Here is a 13,610-nt window from a genome sequence, read left to right on the forward strand (position 1 = left end):
TTGCAATAAGTATCAGGTGCTCTTAGGCTATATTTCAGAAGCAGGAAATGGCAAACCACCTCTGAATCTTTCTTGCCTAAGAAAACCATATGAAATTCATGGCATTGCCATAAGTTGACAGATGACTTGAAGGCACACACACAAATACAAGATATACAGTGGACCCTTGTTATACGCTGGGGTTTGGTTCCAAGATCTCCCGTGTATAACAAAATCCATGTATGCTCAAGTTCCATTAAATATAATGACATAGCAAAAGGGTGTCCCTTATAAAAATTGAAAATCAAGGTTTGATATTTGAAATTTATAGGTTTTTTTAACATTTTCAAACCATGTATGCTTGAATCCGTGTATAAAAAATCCATGTATATGAAGGGCCGACTGTAATATGCATTGCATACTCTTAATGAAGGCCTCTAATTTCAGGAAAATATATATCAAATTTCAGTGTACTTTAAATACTGAATAATTAATATTTTGATACTATTCAAATTAAAACAATATTTAAGGATGCAATCTCTTGCACTGTTGAAAAATATATATTATGGCCTTCCTTACCTTTTGCAATTAGACAAACTTACCTAATATTACTATTTCCACTTTCAGTATTCACTGTATTTTTATATTCACAGCTCTACAAAGGGCTCTCAATACATTTTTTTTCATCATTATGGTGACAATGCAACATCCAGTGTAAGTTAGAATATAGTCTTAAAATGGGCATGAAAGAGCAACATCAAATCATTGGTGTCATAAAAAGTAAGGTCCAAATATCTCACATCTGACCTTTGAACCTAAATACAGAAATTAAGTTACAGGTTTTAGGATATGCTTGTGCAGAACCAAGATTTGTATTTTCTCCAGCTTATTACACACTGAGAAGTAGAGAAATGTATGCTCAGTCAATTTGAGCGTCTATATTAGCTTTTCTCAACAGGAAGCAACGTTGCTAACGAAGTGGTAAATTCAGTGTTAATGAGTGGCTTCACTGTTACCACCTCTGAGGTAAAACCTTTCATGTTCCATGTTCTACCCATCTGTTCTGGTGTTAGGGGTTCAGAGAAAGAACAGACGCTTCCCACTTAAAGCAACTTTGTTGGTACCCCCTGAACAGCAGGGTGGTAAGCTAAGAATATCATATTTGCTTGGAGACTGCAATTATCATGATCAGAATGACTGTAAGAAAAGCTTCCGTAAGTCTGTATGAAGATAACAAGGTGGGTTACTTCTCTATGTAAGAATGTTTCAAATATATGACTATTACAAACAATACTGTTTGTAGATAATTATACAATGTAATGTTTTTGTCTATATTAAAGAGAATTTCGTTAACATACAATCAGGCCTATTTGACTGACTTGGCAATGATTCATGGGAGCAGTTCCAATCCTAACAGTTCACAGGGGTCATAAATAGTAAACTATAGTCTTCCCGTTTAAGTAAATGAGAAGTTAAACTTAAACCATGCAATCCCAATAGCAAGCTTTATAATGTTTGTGTCTATTAGTGGGTATTTCTGACACCTCTGAATGTGCCCTAAAGCACTAAATAGATTATGGGACACTGCTGTGTAGATCTCACCACTAGTTTAAATTGCAATGACAACATTGTTTATAAAAGGCCTACTGTTCTTGCATTAGTGGATCTGAGTTACGTTTCTAATATCACTTATACATTTTGCTACATGACATCCCGCATTTTTAGACCTGCACAAAATATGGAGCTATTTGATTTGTCAAAGCAATTTTGCCAACGTTGCTTCAATATATATAATATATATACACATACATACATACACACATAGTAAGTGCTACGTATGAGACAAACAAAATTGCAAAGCAAATTGCAGGCCTACTTCCAGTTGACTACAGCATGCTGTTTCAACATTAGGATTAATTTTGGGGGGGAAAATTGTGCATGGGAAAACTCAAGCCAGGATACAAAGTAACACCAACAGAAAAGGAAGGTGCACTGGCATATATACATGGGATCTTGGCTGGGGAGGAAAAGGGAGAGTCATAATATAAGCATGTCCCAGTTAATAAACCTTTTATTCCAGAAGCTCAGCCAGGTTCTCTCCAGCTGTGAATGATTTCTTTTGATCTCTTGGCTTGGTGAGGGGTGTACTTGGCTAAGCCACACACTGTACTACTCAGACCAGCTTACTGGTGCATGCTTCCATGCACAAGCTCTAGAAAGGTGCAACTATCTGCATAACCAGCAACTGCATAAGCATATTGTCACAGGTAAGTCCTTACTTGGATGTTTCCCAAGCAAGAGAGGGAGGCAAGCCATGTGAAACAAAATTTTATTACTGTCGGCCCACGATATCCACGGGTGATCTGTTCCGGATCACCACCCCACCTGGATACCAAAATCCGCGGATGCTCAAATCCACTTTGCCTCCAATGGCTGCATATGCACGTGGCCACACCGCCATTAGGGACAGCTCCTATTGTCTCATAGAGGTGCATGCACATTGCTGCACTGCCACTGGTGGAACAGAACATAATGATGGCATGGCCACATTCATGCACCACCACGGAACAATGTGACAATGTGAGCTGTCCCTAATGGTGGCACAGCCACATGCATGCACGGCCACTGGTGACAACACAGGTTTGCCATCTGCCGATGTTTGAATCCATGGATAGCAAGTGCACCTGCATGGAACACTATGATACTACAATCACACACAGATGATTCTATGATTCTATAATTTTAAAGCTAGGAATAAGAGTGCAGACCATCTAAGCCTATGTTTACTTGGAAATAAGTTCAATTCTATTCAGTAGGATTTAAATGTAATCTGATTGCAAGTATCAGAAGTCTTTGCAAATATGTAATAAGCTTCATTTCCAAAAGGATAGTATGTTTTCCCCCCTCAGTAAGGCTTTTGGCCTTGATTTATTAATTAAACAATTCAAGCAATTTCAGACCAGAAAATACTTTTTACTATATTTCCACTCAATAAAATTGAACATGTTTGTAGGCAGAAATACACTCACTAAGCATAGAAATAAAAGGTATTTTCAAAATAAGAATACACTGTTGTGGGTGGAGATGAATACCTTCACATTCCCATGGGCAGATCATTTTACAATTAGTATCACAGCTGCTATATGCCCCTAAACTGGATTTATTAAGATCTGCCCTCAAAGAATAAGGGATCCTTCTGGATTCCAGAAAGTGTTAGTCACTAGTTTTAAAACTCTACTTGATTTGGGTTCCCAGACTACCTATGGGTTCACCTTCTTCTATATAATCCACCCTGTACCCTCAAGTCCCCAGGGACATACTTCAGTCCACTAGAACTAAGCTGACAACTCTTACCCGTTCCCAGACTGTAAAATGATCTACCAAACTCAGAATCTTTCTGAGTTTAAAACAGCAGATAATCTACCGAGATATTTTTTTTAAAATAAATGATTTTAAAGTATGCATTGTTTTTAACATGTATTAATTATATATACTCTTTTAACTGGTATTATGTATCTAATCCTTTGTACATTTCCCATCTCAATCTAAAGGGAGAGGTGGCTATTAATAATTCCTATTACTATTAGCCACCTCTCCCTTTAGACTGAGATGGGAAATGAACAATGGATTAGATACATCATCATCATCATCATCATCATCATCATCATCATCACTACTACTACTAGATTGCAAGACTGAGGGCAGGGAACCGTCTAATTAAAATAGTAATTGTAAGCCGTTCTGAGAGCCTTTAGGGCTGAAGAGTGGGGTATAAATACTGTAAATACTACTACTACTACTACTACTACTACTACTACTATGAAGCCATTTAAACTGGGCTGTTACACTGCGACTATGCTGTAATAAAATATGGAATCTGTCTTGGCAAACACTAAAGATGTACCAGTAACAAATGTAAACAAATGTAACAAATGTAAATTTGTTACTTGTTTACAATTAAATCCTATCGTACTCAAAAGTAAGTTCCACTTTTTTTAGTGAAGCTTACTCTCAGGTACAATATTACCCCATTATGAACAGTACACTCTGGCTAAGTGTCATCTTGTCCTTTCTCCCTTACAAAAACAAAACAAAAAAACCCCCAAATTCCATTAAAATACCCTCTTTTGCATAAAGATTTCATTTTCTTTTTAAAAAATCTTAATGAGTTCTGCAGCTATATCTGCCTGTAGCCTTATAATGTAAGCTTTAAGAAATGAAGCAAAAAGGTCAAATCTGTCTCCAAGATGACAGATCATCACTTAAATGCCTCAGGCTAATCTTATTGTCTCGGAAATCTCAAACATCAGTATTTCTGCAAACTATCAGCACTTGCTATAACACCCTTACTACACTACATCTTGAGGTTACTACAGAAGAAATGAGGTGATAATTGCATATTAACATAATTATTCTGCAATCCCCTCTGAGCAAACTTCCTAGGTCACTCACAATTCAGCTTAGACTCAACCTTCCTGTCATATCTATGCTGCCCAATTTCTGTTCATTAAGGTTTTTTTTAATGTACTTATTTTTTTCTTTTATGTACATTATTAATTCTGTTTACTACAAGTAGGTTAATATTCACTGACTATCTCCCTCATAATGGCAACCTTTTCTAAGCAGTACGGCTAAACAAATTATAACAGTGTCCTCATTCAAATGCTAGCTCATTTAACCACATAACCAAATTAAATGTTATTCTAGTGTCTACTAGCCCACTCGCATTAAAGGTTTGTCAAAATCAATTAGAAGCACCATGGGTTGGATCCAAAAAACCATGAGCAGAAGGAAAACAGCCGCAAGTGCTGTTCTGCAAATGCTTCTTCAAGTGCTGGCAAAAGCACTGGCTAGAGCTGTACAATGTTATAACAGACAGGTTGTATAGCAGTTCTCATGCTTCCTTTTGCACAACATAAAAATTCCCTAAACAAACAAATCATCAATTATGTAGTTTCACTTTTCGCACACAGCACTATGCAGTAGAGGTAAAATAGCTATACCATTAACATAAGGCACATTATGCATGTGGACTGGGAAGTTTTGGACCTACACATAACTTTTAAAATGTTTAAAACAATTAAGAGACTATAAAGTGGTAGCTACGGCCCACTAAGGCACAATATAAGGGAGCTAACTGTAGCTGGAGCCATGTCTATATGCAGCCAATGATAGGCAGAGTAACTGCAAGAGGCAAAGCACAATAATATCTAAAATCCACAAAGCACTGATAACTTTATTGGACCAACCCAAATGCACAAAATACATGATGCAAGCTTCCAAAGCTCTATTGGCTTCTTCATCAGGCAAAGGTATTAAAACTTATACAGGAGAAATAAAATTAAAAATGACAATCGTGGTCACAGACTTAAAAAGATCATTGATATTTACTTTGAAAGCTTGCATCATGTATTTTGTGCATTTTGGACAGTTAAATAAAGGTATCACTGTTTTATGGATTTTGGATGTTACTGAACTTTGCTATATTGCCATCACAGCTACACCTGAATATATTTCCTATAAGAGGCAAGTGACTTCAAGATTTTACAGGTAAAGCAGAAAATATGGACTAACTCATACAATATCAAAAACATTTCTGTAACCCCACATTTTTCTATTTCAGGCACAAACCAGTACACAAGACAAGCAAAATGGGTCAAGTAACTTCAGGATCATGAATGGAAAGAACAGAGATGAAAGACTAACTCCAACGAGACAAAAGCACTCCCCTTTGAACTTGCATTTTTCAATTCCAGCAGGATTCTATTGCACAAAAAGCTCACTAGAAATATATATTTTTAAAAAATTGAAACATAAATGAATCAGGGACACCTAGCCTATGTATACATTTATTATTTCTCCAACATCTCTAGCATGCCAGGTTTATAAACCAGGAAAGGTTTTTAAAAACAGGGAGAAATAGCAATGTGTTAGTCATTCCCATGACACTAACCATACATGTCTTCTCTAGAATCCACAGTATGGCAGGTTTCTAAAATGGAGGGAGGGCATTGCCCCCCTCCCCCCCAAAACTCCCACAAGCCCAAACAGTACTGCCAACCCACCATATCAGATTAAAAAAGAGATAATCATGTGGGATTTCAAAAAAGGGAGGGAGGGATGGAAGATGAAAATGAGTGTTTGATGACTCCTAAGACTTGCCTCACATCTCCCATATGTTTGCTCCCATATTTCCAGCATACCATGTTTTTTTAAAGATATGTGGTAAAATGCAAAAGGATATTGGTAAGGGATTGGTGCATCCAATTTTGTGCCTGAACACACAGTCATAATCACTCCAGCACATACATGCTTATGGTTTTAAAATTAGTTACAGTATTTATCTGACTACTATTAAGTGCAAAGCCTTCTCTCCTTCCCAGAGTAGGGCAAAGGCTCTCCTCAAATTAAGCATGCTTACTATTCATATAAACCTAAACCAAGGTAGAACACCTGGAGGAACCTCTGTCTATTGGATTCAATAGGCAATTAAGACAAAACTGGTGGGAGTCAAAAGCAAGTGTTCATTTGTCTAAGATATTCAGAACAGAATTCTGAGTATGCTTAGTTTGCTGCACAACCCAAGATCACAAGTCGGGAAAGGACATGATGCACAAATATTTTTCTCAACTAACATCAATTTCCATACAAAAGTGATAATGAATCATTTTAATCAACAAAATATAAGTATGTCAGTGAATTAGATGTTTGTAAGCACTGCAAATCATACACAAAAGACTAAAATTATAGAAAGGCACACTGATCCTCTGGAAGAAAATCGAAAATAACCAGTAGCATAATACCTTTATTCAGGCCTGAAGTGAAAAGGCACGAGCCGAGCCAAGACTTTAATCAGGACTGTTATTAAGCTTCAAAATGGGGGGGGGGGGGGGGGGGAATGTTTCTAGACATGATCAAAAGTCCATGTCTGCATTCTGCAATCAGATGTAAAATAGAATAGAGGAGGTGTTAAACAAAATTTCTTAGATTACCTAGCTATTCTAGGGGTATAAAGTTCTCAGACTTCTGTATCAAAAGTACAAAGACAATGTATGTCTGTTCTCACCCTAAAAATATAAAACCCAACCATTATTTGGATCTACCTTGCCAAAGAAATAGCACTGCTGTGTAAAACTGAAGAAAAACAAGTGACTCAAGGACAGTTGTTGTGTGTCTTCAAGTAGTTTCTGACTTATGGCTACCCTAAAGTGAACCTATAACAGGGTTATCTTGGCAAGATTTGTTCAGAGACAGTTTGCCTTTGCCTTCCTCTAATATCACAAAACTATCTACTGTGAAAAACTAATTGAACAGTGAGAGATGAAGTGGTTTACTAAAGAAATTTGGAGACATACAAACTATAACACTGAAGGGTTGTTTTTTTAATCAAAATGACCCAAAAAAGGTTACAGCTCTAAATTATACTATGATGGCGAGGAGATCGTATAGTAAATGGCTTTGTTGCTTTTGGTTATATAGAGAATGGCTGTAAGAAATTTTCAGAAAGGTCAGATTGTTCATAAAATTCACATCAAGGGCTGATAATGGACCAGTCATTTAGATTAAAAAGTGCATAATTTATTTATTTCATTTCTATCACACCTTTCTCCCGGCAAAGAATGCATAAAGAATAATTAGAAATCATTAGCAGAGTGGATAACAGTTTGGTATCTCAGAATTATTATTTTTTTACAAAATGATCATGATCATATGAGAGTATGCACCAGGCTGGTGATGACCTGTGTTTTAGTGTGGACCTGCAAATCAACATGGCTTTGGACAAAGAGGTACAGGAGTAGTTAACGCAAAGAGACACACTTTTAATCACTAAAGTAAGTGATTAATATTCAAAGAAAGGTTTTGAACATTAAGTACTATTCATTTCCACAAGTACTCTGGAATGGAAAATATACAGTACACTTAAGAATCCCTAAAGCATTTATTGAATTAATTCCCACCTCTGAGCACACATAAAGTATTCCCCTTTTCTCCAAAGCTGAGACTATACACTTGTAACTGCCAGACGTGTTACACAAAAAAGTTCATTTGATTCTGCAGCCTAAAGGCTAAAACAAAGTTAAGCACTTTTTAATAACAGGTGCAAGTACTTTAAAACCGAACAAAACCAGAGACTTTAAAATTTAACTATAAAAAGATAAGTTCTTGTCTTTGAACTTAAATAGGATGTATTATGTATGTTCCATTAACAAAACCAACCTATTTGCAAAAGGCAAAAGTGCCACAAGCTAAATTAACACTACACTTTTCCATTTAGAGTAATAAAACATCAAGAACCAGAAAATGCATTTTCCAAACTAAGAACTTTTAACATGCACTTTTGTCACATGGAAAGAGGAAAGGGAAATGCAGGGGGAAAGGAATGTAGCAGCACCCTTAAGACTAACCAGTTGTTATTTCTGCATGAGCTTTCATGGATATGAACCTACTTCTACAGATGTAGTACAGAGTGAAGAAGTATCTGAAGATGTGGGTCTATATCCATGAAAGCTCATGCAAAAATAAAAAAACTGTTTGTCTTAAAAGGGCAGTTACATTCTTTTTTTTCTCACTCCACCTCCTTTCCTCCTCTTTATGCTGCTAGAGATTAGCACAGCTACATCTTCGTCACATTACCATCTTTAAAATGAGTATCTTTTCAGTGGCAAATAACGAGCAATTTCCTCTACTGAAATTCAACAATAATCCAACCTGCAAATAAGGTTTTGCTTATTACGTACTCAAATATTTCATGCATAGTTGCTGCAATCTGTTCAGTGTAGATTTCAATAATTTGAGGCCATATCCTTATGTTATGTTCTTTATGTTAATTTGGAAAACATTCAAAGCAGGCGTACTGTATATACTCGACTATAAGTTGACCTCATGTATAAATCGAGGGCAGGGACCAAAATTATGGATTTTGCCATGACACTTTCTGCTTCAGTGTTTCAGACTTCACTCCCAAGAGAGCGGCAGCACAGGTGGGAAAGGGACGCTGTTTAACAGCAATCAATTACCCAGGACTTTTTCTGCTTGGCTCAAGAGAGAAAGAAAGTGCTCTCCCCACCACATGGGGAAATCTGAAAGAGCTGCTATCACATTATCATACTGACCTGTAAACAAACTGACCTGGGATTTTGGGGTCAATTTTTGGGTATAATTTTTTTGACTTATAGACAAGTGTATATGGTATTTTCACTTTCAAGGTGTGATAAGAACAAAGAAGACCTACTTATGTACTATTCATACAGTATACTGTTAAAAATTGGGAGGTGTAAAGTATTCATGATCTGCTAAATAAACAAAAACTAAGAGCATGGAAGAAGTTTCTATTTGATGTCACAATTTTTTTTTAAAAAAATGGACACATTCTGAAAACAATTAATTTTTTTGTACAAATGATTCAAACCCAGACAGTCTAGGTGCATCTTTAATTCAGTAAGACTCCTAAAAGTACAACACTAGGCAAACATAAAGAGTTTTCAATTTATAAATACTTAGAGCTGATTCACAGATTTACACTACTTGTAGCTTACCACTTAACAACTGTCAAATGAACATACAAACTATTTTCACAGAGAAATACTGTATCTTACGTAATAATTCTATCTTGTAGTTTTATCTTAGGGCAAGAGATAATGGCTCAGGGATATGCAAATATTTGCCTTCTGTACACAGGAGCCAAAAAGCCCATGACCACCCACCCCAGCTTCACATAATCCTGTATGGACAATGCAGGCCATTAGCCCCAGGCTGGAATCTGCCTGTCCAGATGCCGATCTGGCAATTCTGTACTGATTCCAGCCCAAAGGGGCCTTAGCCTGGGACATATAGGTCTGCTTTTGCCTAGAGCTTCCTTGAAACTCCTCAGCAACAGCCGGCAAACCACACAGCCCCACACCTGTCTCCCCCATCATATGTTTTCAGAAGCCCCTCATCACAGCCTGTATCATCAAATGGGGGTGCATGGCCACATGGATTTAGCCAGGTGCCCATTTTCTGCCCTTATGGGCTGCAATGAGGGTCTTCTCAGAGGCAGAGGCAGGCAAGGGGTATGTGTTGGCAGTGGGTCCATGGCACAGCAGCATGTGGGTGTTTGCTAGAAAGGCCCAGGGACTGACCTGGGTCAGAACCAGGGGCAGGATGGCACTGGCCTGGCCCATGCTATCTTGCCCATCTCCTTAGGCCCTGGATCATTTCAACAAAATCTCCCATCTTCCATGATTACTGGCCACGGTAGCTGGAGCTTATGGAAGGAAAGAATAATTTGTTCTTCTCTCCTCACATTTAAATATTTATATATATATATATATATATATATATATATATATATATATATATATGCATATATATATATATATATATATATATATGCAGATCATGTATTAATGTCAGTTCCTTTGGAAAGAGGAAACATTTTATTGTGCGAACAATGTGTGAACATAATTTAAAGTGCTTCTCTGAATGATTCAATTTTCATGGTTTAAATCAGTTTAAATCATCAGTGAGGGTGATTTCTATGCAATCATTTTTAGCATATGTATAATACCATTTAATTTATTAACCTTTATTTATGAAGCGCTGTAAATTTACACAGCGCTGTACATGCAATCTTTTTAGTTAGACGGTTCCCTGCCCTCGGGCTTACAATCTAAAAAGACATGACACAGAAGGAGAAGGGAGTGGTGACGGGAAAGGGTAAGAGGTCCTGCAGTTCCTCTCAACCTCCGAGGCCTGGACCAAGGCAGATGGACAGGAGGGAGGGCTTGGCTTCAAAATGGAAGGTTAATCATTATCCAGGGAAAATACATACTCACAAGTAGGATAATACATATACAGTACATAGCAATACAGGAAATGGATCGATAAACAGTCAACAACAGAACATCAGATAGTAAGCGACAATTATGCGATGCCTGGGAAGGCTTCTCTGAACAGGATGGTTTTCAACTCCATTTTGAAGCTGGTTAAAGAAGTGATGACTCTTGCTTGTGGAGGAAGAAGGTTCCAGGAGTGAGGGGCAGCAAGTGAAAAGGGGCTTAATATACCTTAATACATATTTATATATGTAAGCTACATTAGAATTTAGGTTTAGAATTAGAATACACTAAACAATTTTTCTGGATTATTTTCAAAATACTTTTTAAAAATGGGACCCCTTGAATTTATATTCAGATTCCTTCTCCTCCAAATATGTTAACTCAGTCACTGAATAAAATGAATATATATACTTGCACCTTTGACTTTGGCTCTCTATTTTAAACTGTTTTAAGAAAATTTTAGAGTCTGATTAAATTTTTTTAAAAAAATCATTAAAAATTAAATCACTGATTTTTTAAAATCAAATTTATACATGGCAGATTTAGAGAAGGGGTTTAGAACTACAGGTATTTCAACTGATCAAGAAGAGATGGAATGTCAAGTCAGGCAAGCCAAAGACTACCAACTAAAACTACAGCTAGTGTGTATGTCCTTGCTTCTGGCCCAGGACAGTATATGCGAAAAGCATAAAACTACACATTCAAATCCACTTAATTCTCTAACTAACAAATATTTTGACTTTGTCTAATCCATATGCAGGTCCCTTTCATGCAAATAATTACTCACTTTCCACATTATAATATTTATAGACTTTATCTTGAAGCAAAGTACTGCCACCAAGTGGTAGCCACATCCTATCTCCTAGAAGATAATTCAATCTACCCCACAAAGTGGAACTTGTTCTCTGCAAAGACCAAAAATATTTTATGATCAGCCATGAAAGGATAATCAAGAACTTTAAAGGAAAAGCCAATATTTAAAGTAAGTAAACAAAATTCAGAAAGTTATTCTAATATCAACAAAAAGTGTTGTTGCTGATTATGACAACAATGACAATAACAATCTTTATTTCTAGACCACCTTCTTCCCAAAAGTGGGAGCCAAGGCAGATTACAAATTAAAATAACTACAGTAGAGTTTAACAGAAAAAGTCAACATTAAAGTATAATTAAATGGTTAACAATATTTAAAACCATTTAAAACCAACTTTAAAATGGTTAAAAGCTATTAAAATTGAACTGTACAGTATTATTACTAATTTTATTTATACTCCATTTTAATTGGATGAAACCTAGCAAGTTCAAAAGCAAGATTTTATGCTGTAGCTTCTTTAGTTTCCAACAAATTTACTTTAAAAAGATTTTTAACCCTTCTTTCAGACTATTCTATCTCTACAAGGTGGTTTACAAGATTAAAAAAATAAGGAAATACAATTAGTTTAAACACACAGAGCAGCACAATGCAAAACAGAATAAATAATCTATAGCGAGACCAAAAGAGGCATGCTATCGGTACAGTGGACCCTTCCCATCTGCACATGTTCGCTTTTGGGACTCCCTTACAGGATACCTGAAATGCAGACAGACACCCCCCCCCATATTATGCCATGGTGGCAACATGCACACTAACATGTTAGTGTAGATACATACATGTACCACCTTTGAATATGGGGTGTCGTAATCTGCAGACAGTGAAATCCGTAGATCACTGGCCTGACAATATGAAGGGTGCACTCTATCTCAGGGGTAGGCAACCTTTTTGAGCCGGGGGCCAGGTTGCTGTCCCTCAGACAACTGGGGGGCCGAAGCCAAAAAAGAAATAATTAATTTTTTTTTTAAAATAAATAAATAAATAAATAAATAAACCGGGACAAATGTAGGACAAAAAATTTCAACTGGAGGATACTTTTTTATAAAAAATGGAGGACACGCTAAAAAAATTGCTGATTTTTTAAAAAATGTTAATATAAATGCATGTTTCAGAGGCTTCTATAGACAATTGCCCCCTTGCCTGCCGCTTGCCCCCCCTTGCCTTCCGCTTGCCCCCCCTTGCCCACCTCCTCCTGATAGGCCAAAGGCCCCACACCCTCACACGAGAGGCCAAAGGCTCCGGCGGCAATCGGCGGCAGGACCGGGCTGGGGCCAGTCCCAAGGGCCGCAGGTTGCCTACCCCTGCTCTATCTTATTATGTAAAAACCTGGTGTTATGTGCCTTCACGCTGTTGTTTTTCAACTAATGGCAGCCCTATGGTGAACCTATCAAAAGGTTTTCTTGGAAATATTTGTTCAGAGCCTTTGCCTCCCTCTGAGGCTGAGAGAGTGTGACTTGCCCAAGATCACCCAGTCGGTTTCCATTTCTGAACATTCTCCAATCATAGTCCAATGCTCAAACCACTACACCATGCTGGCTCTCTATAAATACCTGTACTCCAAATAAATTTGGAGAAAGGCTGAGATAAATTTGAAGGGCTTTTTTCTCCAACAGTAGCCTACCCATTCTCTGAAATATTTCAAGAACATTCTCCCAGTTCCAAAACCATCATAAAGATGTCTTGTAGGAATATAGGAGAATGCCTTTTGAGGAGGGTGTGCCCTTTTAGACTCTGAAACTCTCTTCCTTGCAAGATTACACTGAATCCCTCCTTGTTCTTCCACTGGAAAGTCAATGTTATATTTTACTTTCTTATTCTTTGAGAAACAGTCTCTTCTACTGTATCAAACTATACTTAGAAGTGTGCTCAAGTTCAAACATGACTGACCATGTGGCATGTTGTAGGTTTGGGTGGAACCAACAACTGCTATTTGAGAAACA

The 13,610-nt window shown here is 37.1% G+C and overlaps 1 protein-coding gene across 9 annotated transcripts in view; it reads right to left on the minus strand.

Moving 5' to 3' along the window:
• ZNF644 (zinc finger protein 644) overlaps window positions 1-13,610 on the minus strand; it is a 66,296-nt gene that overhangs the window by 24,786 nt on the left and 27,900 nt on the right. The gene's annotated exons all lie outside the window — the stretch shown is intronic.

The sequence above is a fragment of the Sceloporus occidentalis genome, unplaced genomic scaffold (genome assembly GCF_023333645.1).
Source record: "Sceloporus occidentalis isolate IW3139 unplaced genomic scaffold, rSceOcc1.0.p SCAF_3, whole genome shotgun sequence".
Classification (NCBI taxonomy): Eukaryota; Metazoa; Chordata; class Lepidosauria; order Squamata; family Phrynosomatidae; genus Sceloporus; species Sceloporus occidentalis.